This window comes from Monodelphis domestica, chromosome 7 (assembly GCF_027887165.1).
Source record: "Monodelphis domestica isolate mMonDom1 chromosome 7, mMonDom1.pri, whole genome shotgun sequence".
In the NCBI taxonomy this organism is placed as follows: domain Eukaryota; kingdom Metazoa; phylum Chordata; class Mammalia; order Didelphimorphia; family Didelphidae; genus Monodelphis; species Monodelphis domestica.
The window spans coordinates 254,224,909-254,244,251 of record NC_077233.1 but is presented as its reverse complement, the minus strand read 5'-3'; positions in this window follow the sequence as shown (position 1 = coordinate 254,244,251).

The following is a 19,343-nucleotide window of genomic DNA, read 5'->3' as shown; positions in this document are numbered from 1 at the left end:
ATAAATGTTATACTTTGTCAAAGAAAAAAATTAAATATAAAAACTATATTAACGTAGACTACTCTGAAAGGTATATGATAAAAAGTTGAGAACTTAAAATGAAAAGAACTATAAAAATATGAAATATGCAGACTAATACAGAAAGAAAAAATATATTTATACTACTCAACATCAGAAAAGCAACCTGGATGAAATTAGAATAAACTTTCAACCCTAAAGTAAACTCTTAAAATAAAAATGAATTTACAAATGAATTCTAAATGAAATCCTGAAGACAATTAAAATTATTAAAATCATTACATAGAATATCATTGGAAAAATGTTTATCAGAGACAAGTTAGTGGAAGAAAAAAGAGCAATATCCTTAACAATTAAGGATAAAAATTTAAATAAAACAATAACATAGAGACTCCAAAAACATATATAAAAATTCTAAATTATGACCAGTTAGAATTTATTCTGTGTATGCAGGGTTAATTGTAAATTGATTTGAAAAGTCAACAAAGTAATTAAAAATTAAACCATGCACTTTTCTTCATACAAGTAAATTATTCCTTATCCAACATCTCAAAGAGGTGAAAGAAAGAAGAAATAGATTCATATCTATGAAAATATTTGTAGTATCTATCTCCTTTTGTTACAACAAAGAACTGGAAAGTAACTGAATGCCTATCAGTTGAGGAAGATTTCTAAAAATTATGATACATAAATGTCATGGAATCATATATTGTAAGAAATAATGAAAAAGACATTTTCAGAGAAAATTGTGAATATTTGTATAAATTGATGCATAAAGAAGCAAGCAAAACTCTAAGAAAAAATTATTTGGTAATAACAATTTTACAAAGTAAGAAAAGAAAAAAAACCTTTAAAAACTATCATTAATAAAAGGATAAATGAGCATTAAAGAATACTAACAATGAAGCATGTTACTTATCCCTTAACAGAAAGCAGATGGAGTACTGAAAAAGAATGTAATCTATCCTTGGAAATGGATAATTTATATATTTTACTTTATATTTAATTTCTACAAAACTATGCTTTTCTTAATTTGACTGCAACAAATTCAAAGATTTGGTTGTTGTTAGTACCAGAACAAAACTAGAAATAATGTTGCCAGAAAAAGAAAATAAAGGGGAAAAAGAACCACTAAAATATTTTAACATATATAGAAAAGAACAAAGTTCAGTAGAAATTTTTGCTTTGAAGGTTATATGTTGAATATGTCACATATTTTAAAATAAGCTTCAACATTATCAGAATTTTTTTTATTTCAAAATGTTTTTCTGTTCTATTTTGTGTATGAAATTTTTCTTTTCTGTTATTATTCATTAGACTTTTTAGGCAAAAATAAAAATATATCCAAAAGAGAAAATGTGATTTCAAGGAAAAAGGGAAAAAAATTAACCATTTAAAGAAACTCATACAAATATGTGAGAATATAATTAGCCAACATATTTGAAAGTGACATTTGGAAGATGGTAGCAAAAGCAAGGGCAAATATCAGAGGATAAATGACAAAGTGGAATGGTCCACTATGAACTGTATAAAGAGCTCAGAATTATCTGTGACTGTCAAAAACAAACAAACTAAAAAGATAATGCTGTTAGTCACATTGAAGAACCAAGGAGCATCAAAAAAGGGGAAAAAATCATAGCTCATGGTGGATAAGATGTTGGTATTGAATAAAAGAGAGAAGGTAGAGATGCTCAACTTATTTTATTTACTTTTTTTCTCAAAGAAATTGATTTTTATACTACAAAGAATAAAATGATTGGACAGTGTCATAAAACTATTCAAGAGTTGGTATCTAAGTAATAGAATAGAAGAAGAGAGCATCTAACTCTTTTTGTTGTGTTCATGTCTCTAGGTCAACTGTCCTATGTGCTTATATTCTTTAAAAAATGAGCAAATATTTCTGGTGTCATACCAGAGCTCTTTTATAAACTATGGAACACAAGAAAATAATGAAGTAATGGGGAACTAAAAATGTTCACATTTTCAAAATATAAGGAAGAGAAGGATAATTGTAAACTATGGGCTACTATGCTTTACTTTTGTTTATGGAAAAATGACTACACTGTTAAAAAGGATGGTTAGTAAATCAAGACTTACCAGAAATATAACTCCAAAATACTCAATTAATTTCTCTCATTTTCAGTCTCCTTATCTTTAAAATGAGGATGTCATTAATCTCACAATGTTATAAAGATCATGAAATAATATCTTATAAAACAGTTTGCAAACCTTAAGATAATATAGAAATTCTAGCTATTGTTTTTATTATAAAAGCAATAATTATCTCAAATATGATGGGAAAATGCATACTGTAAAATAGAGGTTTTATGAACATATATTTTCTTATTATAACTTATCTAATATTAGCTGTCATTTGGTAAATTGAGCAAAACTATTTTTGAGTTTAATTAAATAGTCCAAAGTTATGTTCGCATGTACTAAAGTATTTACAGTTTGTTGGATGGTCTGGATGTCTGATTCAAACTTCAATCTATATCTGTGTAAAGTCTGGCTAATCCCCTAACTGTTTTCTGATTTCATTTCAATATTTATAAAATGGAGCCAGTACTGCCTCTCTTTAATTGGGACTTGGATGGAATAAAATGGAATAACACATTTTCAAGGGTTTAAGTTAACACTTTTGAAAGAGTGATTAACACTTTTAGATATGTAGAGTATCATTTAGCAAATCAAAATATATTTAGTAATTTACTAAGTGGAATTTCTTATATATATATATATACATACATATATATATATATATACACATATATATATATGTGTGTGTGTGTGTGTAGGCCCAAATGATAAGCCCAAAGTATGTAATTTATTTCAAGGGAATAACTTATGTATTGGAGAAATCTGGTTTATGTTAGAGTACTTTGAATATTTTTAGAAAAAAGATAACTTTATGTTAATCATGGAAGTGGTAACATTGCTCAACTTGAAAATCCTAGCTAGCTTCTACTAGCTTGTGGTAATAAATTGTTAGACATCAACATGAATATTTATACCTTAGAAATTGGTAAATACCACAAATCAATCTTGATTTTTTCATTGTCTAAATTTAAGAAATTAAAAGAAAATGTTAAAGCAGATAAAACTTCAAAAGGTTTTGTGCATACATTTTTCTTCAATCAGTTGTCAATCATTATTTCTAGCAGACCCCTGTATCACTTTCCATTCAGTAAACACATTCTGTTCCTAAGATTTCAAGCAACCAACCAACCCAGAGACATTCACAAGATGAACAGGAACATAAACATAAATGTGGGGAAGTCTACTTAGGTATACTAATGATAATAATAATAAGTATACTTAGGTATACTACTTTGCAAACCATGAGATTTCACTTGCATCTCTTGTTTTCCCAATTGTCAAAACACTTAACTACACAGTCACATTATGGGGCAATTTAGGGATATAGAGGACTGGGATTTCTTTGCTTTTATACACTTCCTTACAGGAACTCTTAAAAATGGAATGAGGCCAATGTCCTCATTAGAGCTATTTATGGCAGTTGCTGCCTCTTCACTCTCACTGTTCTATGTCTATTACCTTGATGGTAATAACAGAATATTGACTTGCAGGAATGAGGTGCCTTAATTGTGGCTACATGAACAGCAAGAAGGAAGATGGAAAATAGTCCCTTTGAAATAAAAGAATCTTACACAACTCTAATCCTTGGTGCTTCAGAATAATAGAATCACAGAGTTAGGACTGAAAGGATCTTTATAAAGAAGCTAGTCCAAACCACTCATTTTGCAAATAAGGAAACTGAGGCTTCCTTCCAGGTTACATAGGTTGGAAATGATAAGGCTAGGTTTCAACATTATGTCCTCTAGTTGTAAAGAAAACCCTTTCTACTTCATGATAATGTAGGCCATGAGCACTTATGAAAACCTGACTTGTTCTGTGACAAAAAGTGCAATACTTCAAAGCCTATCAAGGTCTTATGCCTTTTACTGACTATCACCTCAGTGATCTGAATTGATCTGTCTAACTCCTCCTACACTTTCTGCATTCCCTCTGATGATATGCAGGCACTGGAAATGTTAGCTTACTTGTAAATATCAACTTGGTGGCTGGTCTTCTGTTGGAGAGTTGAGTAGCTGGAATTGTACAATTGTTCCAAGGTAAAGCATGGGTAAGAATTGGTGCTGATAAAAGACAAAATAATAGAGGACCTAGTGTCAGAGATATTGCAAAGACTAGGCCATTAAACTTGATTGTGATTCTAGCAAAATTCCTAAATTTATTAAATTGCAAATCAATATTATGAGATAGGATGGCTTCCTGACAAAATGGTGGATGCCTGATTAAACTCCTATTCTATTGTTAATTGGATTTAGGTATCAGCAAAGTATTTGATATGGTGCTTTAGGATAATTTCATAGAGCAGATGGAAGGAGAAAGCTGTCAAATCAATACATATATAAAATAAATGTATGTAAACATATATGCATTTATGTTTATATCTGGGCAGTTTAATGTCATAGTAGATAACTTGTTCATACATCATTTTGAAGAAGTACAATGACATTATGAGGTGATGTCTTGACTGGTGCATGAATTGGATTTAAGTATGGCAGAACACAAAGTGGTCAGTCTCATTCTCCCTTCCAAAACCATCTAAGTCTAATAGCAAAAACAAAAATCAAGACAACTGTTAATGTCCTAGGATACAGTGAATGGCCTTGGTATCTTTGATATCTCATTATATGGTAGGTATTCTATAGTAGGTATTCTATAGCCACCTTCATGGTCTTTGGAATAAAACTGTTCTCATCTATCCAATCCTCTGTGTTGTCTTCTGTGTTCCTGATGAGTTTGAGGCCTGTCAGTTGCTCTCAACCTGGTTTAGCTCATCTGCCAATATGATTTTACCACTGTAAATGCTACAGCTTATTGGAGCCATAGGTAAGAGTTGAGTGACAGACACCAAAAGTGGGTGATCACCCTGAAAAGGCCTCAGCGAGTACTCATACCAGAAGTGCTAGTTCTCTCTACACATTGCATACAGGTAGTGGATAGATTGCTGGACTTGGAATTAGGAAGTCTCATCTTCCTGAGTTCAGATCTGGTATCAGACACTTTTCTGTGGAATCCTTGGCAAGTCCTTTAATGCTGTTTGCTTCAGTTTCTTCATCTGTAAAAATATGCTATAGAAGGAAATAAGAAACCATTCCAGTATCTTTGCCAAGACCTAAAATAGTGTTGCAAAGAGTTGGTCATAAGTGAACAGTATTGAACAACAAACATATAACTTAATGTATACACACATGTGATTATGTTTATTTACATTCACACATACAGATTTGTGTATGTGTATAAATATACATATGTATATATACATGCATGTATAATAAATGTATTTATGTGTGTATATATTATGTGAATTTTAGCTGTAGAAATATATTTCTGAACATTTTCAACAAGACTTATATTATGCTTCCACATTGACCATGGATTTAATCTGGAATGTCATCTAGTACAAAAGCTTCATTTCAAAAATGAAGAAATGGTAGCCTAGAGATGATGTAAATTGTCCAGGATCACATAAGTAGGAAGTACCAAAGCAGACATCAGGTATTAGATTTTTAATTCAAATTATCCAGTGTCTCTTCACTGAACAGTATTCCCCCCCATGAAATTAGTTAAACTTGAATTGCTTGAATGAGCATAGTAAAAAAATAATACTTACCATTAAGTGGAAAAGAGCTTTCCAATGGAGCTTCCCAAGGAGCTCTCTTTGACCCTGTTTTTTTTATTTTTCATCAATGATTGGACAAAAATATTATTGACAATATTTCTTAAATTTGGAGATGACACAAAAATTCAAAGAAACAGCTACTAACATATAAAATGGCAGAGCCAATATTCAAATAGACCAAAACAAGATAGACTGATGTACTCAAATACAAAGAAACTTAATAGATAACTGTGAACTAATTGTCTTACTTTACTATCTTACAGTTGTGGAGAGGAAACCATGAAAGCTTATATAACAAATTCCAGAAAGAAGAAAAGACTTCAAATGTAGAATTATTTATGGACTATATTTCCAGAATTAGCTTAGCTAAATTTGAAAAGGCTCACCTTTAGTCTATCTATAGGGTGATGGAATTTTTATCATAGAAACTCTTGCTTTTGTCTACGAAGTCCTAAATTGCTTACAAATTACATTGATACCAATATTACCTACAATGACTAAAACAACAAATTATTGAAATCCTAAAAGATGGAAGGAAACAAGGATTTATTATCATCCAATAAATGACAGATACAGTTTTGTGTTTTATAAGTGTTAACTCATTTTGAGTCTATCTTGGAAGACAGGTGCAAGTATTTTCCTAATTTTTCAGTTTGGGAAACATAAGTAGATAAAAGTTGGCTAATTTTCATAAGGTCACATGGTTTCTAAGTATCTGAGGCCAGATTTGAGTTCAGTTCTTCACAACTCTAGGACCAGGGCCCTATCTACCATGGAACTTATCTTCCTAAAGAGCTATTTTCTAATTACCACATTTTAGAACCAGCATGTACAAACTAGAATGTATTCTAAAGTGAACAATTAAATTGGTCAGGAAAATGGAGACCAAATGGGCCAGTTTGACTCAGGTTAGCAATATTATTTAGCCTTAGAACTGAAATGCTATCAAGCATAATGGATTATAAAACAGTTAACAAAAATGATTTTACTCAACCATTGAAAGGTATTAAAAAAGGATACAATTTACTAATTAAAAGAGATTCTGTTCTCCCCTCTCTCTACATTCACTAGCACAGCAATGTTGCTTTACAAAAACATCCAACAAGATAGCAAAATTTCTGGTAAACCTTTAATGTTCTGTTTACAACTGGCCTGGCCTTTAGACAGGCTACAAGGAATACACACTACTGGTTCAAATATTAGTTCTTCAGACTAACCAAATCATTTTCCCTTTAAAAGGAAATGATCCTAGGTTCTTTGAATCATATTTAGCAACTGACACCCCAATCACAATTGAAGATTGCCTGAAGTACCTGGGGACATTTAAACAAAAGATGAAAAGACTTATGTAATATATGACACTTGACTTCAAACTTATTAAGGAATGTCTTGGGAGTCATCAAAATCATTTTGTTTAGCCTCTAAAAAAAAGAAATGGGAGAATGTATAGAAGTTCTTGAAAAGTATCTTTTGACAAAGTAAACTAAAAATACCCAGAACCTTTATTAATTAATTCTCTCTCAATGTAAACTGGTTTAACTCAGGAGTTATTCATCCTTGAATATTTCCCTTTTTTTTTAGTTCAAAGGTTTTTTCTCCCAATTACATATAATAATAATTTTAAACATATGTTTCCCCAAATTTTAAGATCCATACCATCTTCTTCACTCACCCTAGATGGAGAAGTGAACAATTTGATTTGGTCATACATGTGTTATCCTTCAAAGCACACTTCCATATTGGTCATTGTTGTAAGAGTCCATTTACTCAAAACCAAAATGCCAAAATAAAATAATAAATATATGGATAAGAAAGATAGTATGCTTTGATACTAACTAACTTCAATATTGATTGCTCTGGAGGTAGATGGCATTCCCCATCATAAGTCTTTCAGAATTGTCCATGGTATCCAAGTTCAGAGTTAATGATAATACAATATTGTTGTGACTGTGTACAATATTCTTCTGGTTATGCTTATTTTGTTCTGCATCAATTCATGCAGATCTTGCCATTTTTTCTGAAATCAGACTGCTTATAACACAATAGTAATCTATCACCAGCATATACCACATTTTTCTCAAGCATTTCCCCAGTTAATGGACATCCCCTCAATTTCCAATTCTTTGCCATGATAAATAGAGCTGCTATAAATATTTTTGTACAAGTAGTTCCTTTCCCTTTTAAAAAAATTTTGGTCTACAATAGTGGCAAATTATTAGTGGTATTATAGGATCAAAGTAGTAGTGATATTACAGGTTAAAAGGATATTCTCAATTTTATGGCTCTTTGAGCATAGTTCCAAATTGCCCTCCTAAATGTTTGGATCAGTTCACAATTCCACTTACAGTGGATTAGTATCCCAATTTTGCCACATTCCCTTCAACATTTATCACTTCTTTTCTGTAATATTGTTCAATTGGCCAATTCCACTGAGGTGGAACCTCATTTTTTAAATTTTCATTTCCCTAACCAAGAGTGATTTAGAACAATTTTTCATATGGTTATTGATTTCTTCATCTGAAAAATGCTGTTCAAATCCTTTATTTGTCAAGTTGGGAATGGCTTGCATTATTATAAATTTTATTTATTTCTCTATAGACTTGAGAAATTAGAACTTTATTAATTTTCCCAGTTTATTTTCCCTCTAATATTAAATTTGTTTTGTTTGTACAAAAGCTTGTTAACTTAATATAATCAAAATTATTCATTTTACACCTTATAATACTCTCTGTCTTTTGTTTGGTCATAAATTCTTTCCTTCTCTAAAGATCTGCAAGTTAACCGATTCCGTGTTCCCCCAATTTAGTTGTAGTATCACTCTTTATATCTATATGAGCCCCACTCATTCTGACCTTATCTTGGTGTGTGGGGGGTGAGATATAAATCTATACCAGTGATGGCAAACCTATGGCACATGTGCCAATGATAGCATGTGTGCCAAAGATGGCACACAGAGACTTACTGCACCTGGCAGTGTTGCTCCCTTCCCTCTCTCCATTGTGTCTTCCACCCCTCCACACTTACTCCCTCTCCTGAGTAGAGGGCTCAGGCCACCCCCCTCCTTTTGTCCTTTTCCTATCTGGCCATGTGCTCCTTTGACCCTTCTCCTTTGGGAGAGGATATCAATGCTTAGGGGGAGACTTGGTGCCTGAGCCTCCATGGAGGAGAACACTGACCACCCCTTCACCACTGCAGCCACCATGGGTGGCAGGCAGGAAGGAAACCACAGCAGAATGCCCCTTCCCCCATATGACTTCTGACCTACATTATTCCCTTCCCTTTCCCTGGGGTTACTGAAGAGCCCCACTCCACTTCCTTTGAGGTTTGAGGCTTGAGTTTTTTTTTTTTTGCTTTGAAAACTAATTTTTAGTATAGTACAGTCTATTTGTTGTGAAGGGACAGCAATGTTTGCATAAACAACTCAAATAAAAGTTCTGAGTACAAAAAAGAACTCAAGGTTACCACTCAGGGGGACAGAATACCCATGGACATTTCATAGCAGTTCTCCTCTTCCCTTGAGTCTCAGACTGCAGGGGCCCCAAATGCAGTTTTAGTGGGATGCCAGGAGGGAAAAGCAGGGCTTCTCAACCTGTCAAGGATTTCCTTCCCACCCTGACAGTGCTGGGAAGATAAGCCTCAGTATCCTCCTCCCACAGGAAATAATTGCCCTGGCACCACAGAAGATCTAGTCTAGGAGAGGCCTCAAACAGAGGAGTGATAGGAGGGTTATCCTAAACCTCTTGGGGGCAAGTTGTAAAGGGTGCCAATAGAGTAAAGCTTTTATGGAGCAACTCTGAGTATATTAAAGAACTAATATTGTAAATAGACTGCAGATAATTAGGAGAAGGTTTCTATTGAGGGCTAAGAGGAGGAAATTGCAAAGTGCATCTTTGGAAGAAATGGGGCATCACAGAAAATGTAGAGCGGAGCTGAACATTTACACATTGAAGGGAAAAGAAATGTCATGGAGAAATTCTAAGTTATAGGAAAAATTGCCACTCTGTGTTTGTTGAGTTTCTATGTCAGGAATTCCCATCACTGATAAAATCAGATATCTGGACAAAAACAAAACAAAAAAACAAGGCAAGAATACAATGAACTTGGATACAAGAAAGTAATGGGTTATCCATGTTCTTGTGACATCAAGGCTCAGTAAAGACTTATTGGCATTTACTATTTCTAGTTCCAAAAGACATAAAAAAAGTCAAATTGGGCCTCTGTTGTGAGAATTTTTTAGTGAACTGATAAGGGAATATTTTCTTTATCACTTATTTGTTGAGTGAAAAAAAATTAGCTATGTAATTTTGGGGTCAGTTATAAATTTAATTCTATTAAGTTACACTTGGCATCAGAAACAATACCTTTGGTTAAAAACAAACAAACAACTCATCTCAAAGCTAGAGAATGATGTTTTGAAATTTCTTGGATGTGTTATCTGTAGGACTTGGTCCATGATCTCTGCCTAAAGGATTTTATGTTTCATGAGTCCATCAATTTTGGTAATGTTAAACTCTAGAATGTGCAAGTGAATCAAATGTGTCCCTCCCCCATTTCCTGCCTATCTCCATTAAGAAAAGAACAAGTTGGGTAGAATATAAACATTTACACAAAACCATTGGAACTGTAAAGCCATGAGCTTTCAAAGACATACACATTTCTTTGAGTGGATAAATGTTTTTTTGATGTTTGTTTTACAATTTAATAATTGGTGTAAAGCAGCAGAAACATTTTAGAAACATGCCTTTACCTGAAGGTAACAAAGTTATTCTATCAGACAATTGTAGCAATTATACCAAATAGAATATAATATTTTTACCATAAAGAAAAAAGATCCAAACCTCCACTAGCAGAGTCTGCTCTGAGTCCAAGGAAGGGCCCCCCTGCTGCACAAAGGTCACCCTTCCCTCCCAGAGGGCCATAAAGACCAGCCTGCCACAACCCCCACCTCTATCAGAGAGTTTTAGTGACAACATGCTCTGGCTAGCTCCTTCCTGGGAAGGAAACTCCAAGATTTCACACCCTTCAAAACTAGGTGGAAAACAAACAAACAAACAAACAAAACAAAACCAAAAAAATGAGGTCCAGCAGGAGGCCCTCACCTGATATACTTCAGGTCAGGTGGACTGCAGCCAGACCAGAATCATTGGTAAAACAATGCTTGCAAGTCCGGAATAGACCTGAACACAGATAATTATTCGCTGCCCCAAAGGATGATTTTGTTTTTTTAAAAAAAGGTAAGTTGTCGTATTTTAGAACACTATTTAAGCTGCCTTTCCTCCGTCCAATCAATTGGTGGCAGAACTCGCTGGTCCAGGAACCTCTTCCACCTGACTTCCTGAAGAGAACTCCCTAAGGTAGTCAGCAACATACTGAAAAGTAGACTATCCTCCATACAGGATCAATGTGGGGGAAAGAGTCCCTCTTGGTTTCAGGGGAGACTGAACATGGGCAAATGCACTCTAAAAGGTTTGCCATTACTAGTCTATACCTGGTTTCTGCCATACTATTTTCCAATTTTCCCAGCAGTTTTAGTGAGTTCTTACCCCACAAGCTGTGGTCTTTGGTATTATCAAACACTAGGTTGCTACAATTCTTTACCCCAGTATATTATATATATATATATATATATATATATATATATATATATATATATATATATATATATATATAATTTATTCCATTGATTTATCATTCTATTTCTTACCCAGTAACAGACTATTTTGATGATCATTGGTTTATAATACAGTTTGATATCTTGTACTTCTGGGTCACCTTCCTTCACATCTTTTTTTTCATTAATTCCCTTGATATATTTTACCTTTTTATTGCTTTATAAAATAATTATTTGGTAGTTCAATTGTCATGGAACTGAATAAATATTTTTTGGTAAATTTGTCATTTTCATTATATTAGCTCAGATTACCCATGAAAAATTAATATTTTTCCATTTATTTAGATTTGACTCAATTTGTGTGATATGTTTGGTAATTGTGTTTGTATAACTATTGTGTTTATCTTGGCAAGTAGATTTGCAAGTATTTTATATGGTCTAAAATTATTTAAATTGGAATATCTCTATCTCTTGATGCTGAACTTTGTTGATAAGATGAAGAAATGATAATTATTTATGTGGATTTATTTTGTATCCTGTGTCTTCATTAGTTATGAATTACTGGAATTATTTTAGTTGATTCATTAGGGTTCTCTAAGCATACCATCATATCATATTCAAAGAGTGATATTTTAGTTTCCTCATTGCCAACTTTAATTCCTTTGATTTTTTTCTTATTGCTAAAACTAGCATTTCTAGTACAATATGAAATAATAATGGTGATAATGGGCATCTTGCTTCACTTCTGAGTCTATTAAGAAGGTTTCTAACTTATCTCCATTACAGAATATACTTGCTAATCATTTTAGGTAGATACTAGTTATCATTTTAAGGCATGGACCATTTAGATTATTATACTTTCTAGTATTGCTAACTATATTTTGTCAAAGGCTTTTTCTTCATCTATTGAGATAATCATGTGATTTATGTTAGAATTTGGTTATTGATATGATAAAGTATTGTGATAGTTTTCCTAATAATAAAACAGTCCTACATTTCTGGTATAAATTCCTCCTGGCCATAGTTAATGATATTTGTGCTATATTGGTATAGTCTTCATGCTAATATTTTATTTAAAATTTTTGCTATTATATTTATTTATATTTGTTTTTTCACATTATCCATTTTTGTAATAAAGTATTCTTTTAAAACCAAAATTCCAATTCATAAACCCATATAAACGAGATATATCATGTGTTTTCTTCTGGATAATGTGAAGATTGGATTTAGCTATCTTCTGATTATAACAATGAAGATACTTAGTTCTTCCTTTATTGTAAAGATAAAATTGTTATCTCCTGAATGTAACAATGAAGGTACTTAGCTTTTCCTTTATAGTGAAACTAGAATTGTAATCCACAATCTATCTTTAGATTTTAATCTACAAAAAAAGTGATAATAGTATTTTATGTACATCTACCCATTTTAACTACAAAAAGTTTTTAAGTACCTACAAAAGGTGAATTTACCAAAAGAGGTGTTAAGTAACACAAAAAGATTTAATCTAACCAAAGAAGGTGAGAACTAAAGAGTGGGCAGTCCTGGAGAAAAGTGCCTGCTGTCATTGGTATACCTGAAATTTAGGGGAGGTGACACAAGAGAAAAAGATCTTTAAAAAGAGGGCCAAAAGGCAGAAGGGGATCATTCGGATCATTCGGATTCTGATCAAACATTCAGATTCAGACATTCAGACAGTTGTTCGGAGATTCAGGCACTAATTATGAGTGGTAACAGACCCTTGAGGAGTGACTGGAAGATAGACACCCATTCTTCCTTTAGACTGTCACCTTTGGTGAGTGAAAACCTGACTTAGTGACCCCACCTTTCTGGAGGTGTGAAACCTCCAGGTAATGCCCATATTCTTGAAATTCTCTTCCCCTGACTGGGGCTTAGAGATTCTAACTGGTATCAGAAGAAGCCAAAGTGTTTCTCTCTCTCTCTCTCTCTCTCTCTCATTTCTTAATATCTTAATATCTTCCTTCTAGTGTAAATATTGTAAATAAATTACCATAAATTCCATTTACTTTAATAATTCCTTTTGGGATTTAGAAATTAAATCCCTGGTGAACATGTATATAAATAATAGTCAGAGTCCAACCACAAATAAATTTAACAATTTCTACTCCCACAGTTCTTTCTCTAGATATGGAAAGCATTCTTATAAGTCTCAGAGTTGTCCTGGATCATTGCATTGCTTTTATTTACAAAGAAAATTACATTTGATTGTCCCTGTTGGACAGAGTATAATGTTCTCTTGGTTCTACTTATTTTACTCCTCATCAGTTCATGTAGGTCTTTCCAGTTCTTATAGAAATCAGGAAGTTCATCATTCCTTATAGTACAATAATATTTCATCACCATCATTTGCTACAATTTGTTCAGTTATTCTTCAGTTGAAGGATAGCTCCTCAGTTTCCAATTTTTGTCACTACAAGAGTGTAGCTATAAACATTTTTATACAAACAGATACTTTTCCATTTTTAAGAATCTCTTTGGGATACAAATTTATTAGTGGTATTGCTGTATCAAAGGGTATACATTCAAAGCACTTTGGTCATAATTCCAAGTTGCCTTCCAGAATGGTTGAATCAATTCACAACAACACCAGCAATATAATAGTGTCCCAATTTTGACACAAATTTAGGGTTGTATTCATGTAACTCCTGTGTTTGTCTTGGAAGATAGATTGCCAAATATTGTGTATTATTTAGAGTGATTTTAAAAAAGAGTTTCATTTTCTCACTCTAACTACTTATTTTTGTTGGAAATATATATAGAAATGCTGATGATTTATATGGGTTTATTTTGTATCCTGAAACTTTGCTAAAGTTATTTATTATTTCACTAGCTTTTTCGTTAATTTTCTAGGATTTTCTGAGTATAACATTACATCATCTGCAAAGAATGATAGTTTAGTTTCCTCTTTGCCTACTTTAATCACTTCAATTTATTATTCTTCTCTAAATGCCATCACTAGCATTTCTAGACCAAAATTAAATAACAAAGGTGATAATGGGCATCCTTGTTTCACTCCTGATCTTATTGGGAAGGCTTCTAACTTATCCCCATTGCATATGATACTTGCTAATGGTTTTAAATATATACTGTTTATTAATTAGAGGAATGACTCATCTATTCCTACTTTCTAGTGTTTTCAAAAGAAATGGTTGTACTTCGTCAAAGGTTTTTTCTGCATCTTGTGAGAGAAAACTTCCCTTAATGTTATCAATAGTCTTGAGATAATCATAATTGTAATTCTAAGATAGTTAGCATAAATCATGATTTTATCAAGCTTTTGTGAATATTTTAGAATAATATTAAAGTTTTGGCTTAAAGAAATAACTGCTTTTGCAAGGCTTTAGTGCCAGACTCACCCTTCAATGTTGCTATATCAGGCAGCCTAACTTGTGATCCATTATACATCAGGATGCCTCTCCTTTAGTTCAGAACCTGGTACCATTCATCTCCACCCACTCTTAGCCAATGCATCTCTGTCTCTCCCACCCCCACCCCGCTTTTCATCAAGTGATTCTTAAGTCATGGTCAAAAGGTTTCTTTCATCATATAAGGTATCTTTCCTAGTTGACCTAACCTATGAATATTGCTTTCTAGATGAGTTCCTTGATGGCTTGTTCAATGTCTTTTTCTGAGATGGGATAATTTAGGTATTCTATTTCCTCTTTTGTTGATCTAGGCAATTTATATTTTGTAAATAATCTTCCATTTCACCTAAATTGTCATATTTATTATTATATAATTAGGCAAAATTATACCTTCTAATAGTTTCTAATAATTGCCTTAATTTCCTCTTTCTTACAGGTGAAATCCCTCTGCTCATTTTTGATATTGATAACTTGATACTCTTCTTTCTTTTTAAAATTAGATTAATCAACACTTCATCCATTTTATTTGTTCTTTTCAAAGAAGCAGCTCCTTGTCTTATTTATTAGTTTAATAGTTATTTTACTATCAGTTTTATTAATTTCCCTTTAATTTGTAGGATTTCTAATTCAGTCTTTAATTGGAGATTTTTAATATTTTTATATTTTTTAAATTTGCATGCCAATTCACTTATCTTCTTTTTTGTTATTTTATTTATGTAAGTGTTTAGGGATAGAAATTTTCCCTTATGTACTGTTTTGGCTGGGAACCCCTTTACTGACACTTTGTCCCAGCTTGATCCATAAACCCTGAAGCACCTGTTGATTACTTTATATAGGATTGGCAGATGTGGTCAAATCTAAACTATCCTTTGTTTCATTAGTTTTTTTAAGTTGTATCTAAAGCTCTCCCAGATGTTACAGTCCCTGACCAGAATCCTCCTTCTTGTCCTATATTCCCTAAAGTGATTATGAGACCCCAAGTTCTTTAGTTTGATGAAAATTCCCAATTTTGATGCATTTTCCCAAAGACATTGTTTCTAGAGTCTCAAAACTTAACTCGTTGTCATGCTGTTGTCTTTGTTCATGACTACGTGAGGCCACAAGAGCACAGTTTTTCTTGTACTACTTAAAGACTTGTTCTTTTGTAAGTACTTTGGTGGTTCTGAGTTTTTCCAAGTTGACATTCCATTCTCCTTTTTTTTTCTGGTTCTCTTCTTCCTAATGATAATAACATTTACATAGTGCTTTAAATTTTTTTAACTCATTTCATACTCAAAACATAGAGAATCAGACACTATTATTATCACCATTTTTCAGATGGACAAATTAATGCACAGAGAAGGGAAGTGACTTGCCGACTGGCCTGGGATTACATGAATAGTCAGTGTCTTATTCTGAATAAATGCTAGTTGATTGACTGATTAAATTGAAGGAAAATGAATGTATTAAATAACTGATTCATAAAATGTTAGGAACTCTTTTATAAGGTTCAAAAGACAGTAGTAACAAATCTTTTTAAAAATAATCTTTAATACCAAATTCCCATAGCCTAGATTTGAATTTTTAAAGGATTTCATCTTTTTCTATTAATGAAGCTTATCTCTCATATAGTTATTCAGAGCTCTGCAATGTCAATTTCCTTTATATTGTATATAATGCACTTTTTGGTAGCATAGAAATATAATCAAATTTCCTCATGGAAATAGGAATGGCCAACAAATTTTGACAAGTGAATATAATGGCCTATTATGCAATATAAGAAATGAAAAATATGATGAATTCAGAGTAGTATGGGAAGATATATTAACCACTGATTAGCAAAGCAAATAGAACCAGGAAATATTGGATGAAAAAAACAACAAAAGAAAACAACTCTTCATAATTTGTAATGACCTAATATACCTGCTTACTTCCATTACAAAGGTGGATGATGATCAATGTAGAATGTTGTATATACTCTCAGATATAGCTAATGTCTTGATTTGTTTTTCAGAACTGCTTGTTTGTTTGTTTGTTTTTTAAAGAAAAGTTACTTGGAGGGTTATGCTAAAATTATCTCATTCTTACTCACAAAATCTGATTGCTAAAATTTCAGTGTGAATATTTGTATTTCAGAAATTCTTAAGGTCTAAAAATCAGGACATGATTTATTGCTTTGTTGATTAGATTTAATAAGGTGATAGAGAAAATGCTAATAATTTGGATCAAACTTAAAAAGTATGTTATGGGTACATTATTTTAGTAATATTTGTTAAACATTTACTAGCACATTTCTGCTCATAAGGCATAAATTTACTGGATATGGATACATCCCCAAACAATTGTGATATCAAAATAAAAGTTGTCAATAAAAATATATTTTAAAATTCAAATATATTAAAATAATTTCTTAGAGGTACATTGATAGACAGTCAGAATGTTGTGAAAAAGTACTTAGTTCAATGAATACAGTATTAGTTTAGAGCTCTAGCTCCATTTCTGTGATTAGCCTGAAATGACTACCCTTTTTTCCCATGCCAATTTGGGTAAGTCTGTTCCAAATCCTTATTCCCTACACACACACACACACACACACACACTTTTAAAAATATATGCTTTTCATTTGGTCATCACACACAAATGCATTCTCTATTTTGATGGTTTCTTTATATCTCACAGAAATCTCCTTTGGGAAAAGATTTTACCTAGAATAACATATTAGACATGAAGAGGAAATTCAAGGCCTTGCAATTACATTATTCACAGCAGAAAAATGAATAGCTAGAAATAAATCCACTAGACAGAAGAATGTAAAGGAATAAAAATAACTGGATACTTCTTTGTAAATTCCCCTTCTTCAGCCATTACATTTTAAAGTCCTAGCCCTGAGGTCTGGCTGGAAGAGAATTTGTGATTAGACTTGATAGAAACACCATTTTATTTGCTAGTAGAATACACTTTTCTTTGAGGAATTTGACTGCATAAGTTTTTCATATCATTTCAATTTTTTCCCTTTCAAAAGTAGCAAGTAAGGCATATCAAAATGACAAGCTAATAATAACGCATAAAATTTAAATATTTTGTCCCCCGTGGTACTAGTTTCTTAAAACTTACTTTGAATACAAATTGATAACTAGAGAATAGCAATCTAGTCCTATCTTCATACATATCTATTCATAAAATTATAAGTCACAAATAAATGGTAATTCTGGAAAAGAAGACATTCAATTCCTATAATCCCCCCAAAAATCCTTAGGGGGAAATAGGAGTTAAATTAAACCATCTTTTGAAAGTAAGGGAGGAGATACAGAAAAATAAAGAAGGATATGTTTTAATCCTAGGGTTTTCAATTTATAATATTTCAATATATTCAATTTATAATTCAATTTTTTAAATTCAATTCAAAATTCAATATATAAATAATCTTATTTATTTATTTATTTTGTTATTTAAAATTTATAACAAATATCCTAATGATGACTATAGCAAACTATTATCTCATAACTTAGTAATCTTACAATTATATATGTATATATATATATGATTTATGGAATATTATTGTCTGCAAAAATTAAGTCTGAAAGATACTCGAAGTACAGTGAAGATTTGCATAGTAGGAAAGAATAGATTGCAGTATGTTACATGTCAAGAATTATGGAAAAGAAGCTGTTAGAGTAATATATGATGTGGAAAAGGAGGTACTTAGAAATATAACACAAATAAGGAATAGTCTGTAGATATCCCATATGCTCCAATGGCTTATATATAACATCTGAAGAGCATGATAATAAGCTCCTTTCACATTGGACACACTTTTTGAAGATTTCTAGGAAGATTTGAGTCTTATTTTTGATATCAGAAATACATGAATATATCCCAAAAAAGTAAATGTATTGATATATTTGGCTTCTGCCAAAACAATTGCCAGTATAAATTGAACTGCCTAACACATAGTTGGTGTTTAATAAATGAATGTTTACCATCTCATCTCCTAGGACATTTATGCTTCCTATCCCCCTTTTTTTCTATATATCATAAGGCATTTAGAAGTTTCTACTCAGGGGAAGAGTTAAGAGGAAGAGGTCACGACTGGCAAATCTTGCCACAAACTTATCCTACAAAATGAACCACAGAATTCTGAGAAATAAAGCCAAGAAAAAATTCACATTGAATTATTTTCCTTGCACAGGGCATTTTAGGAAGACATAATGAAAGGTCTGAAGACACCAAGATGGGGACTGGTCCAGAGCATGGTAAAGCAGAAGTGGCAATAAGTAATGGCTGTTCCAGGAAGCTGTAGGAGATGATAGTGGTGGCATAAGTGTACAATGACATGAATGGACTATATACTTGGTCAGAAAGAGAACAGAGGGGACCTATATTATAGCACGAAAGTCCATGTCAAGAATCACTTAGCACTTCATTCATCTACCACCCAGCTTCAGGACACATTTACAGAATGGAAAGGAGTTATCTGAGTTACATAGAAAATGGCATTGAACCTAGATAAAGAGCACACCCAAGAAGGACAGTAACTAAACCTTTCTCTAGATCACACTACTCTTTTTTTGTAATTTTAAAAATATTTACATGTTTACATGATTAATTTTCTTTGCCTCCCCTCTTCCTTCCTTACTCT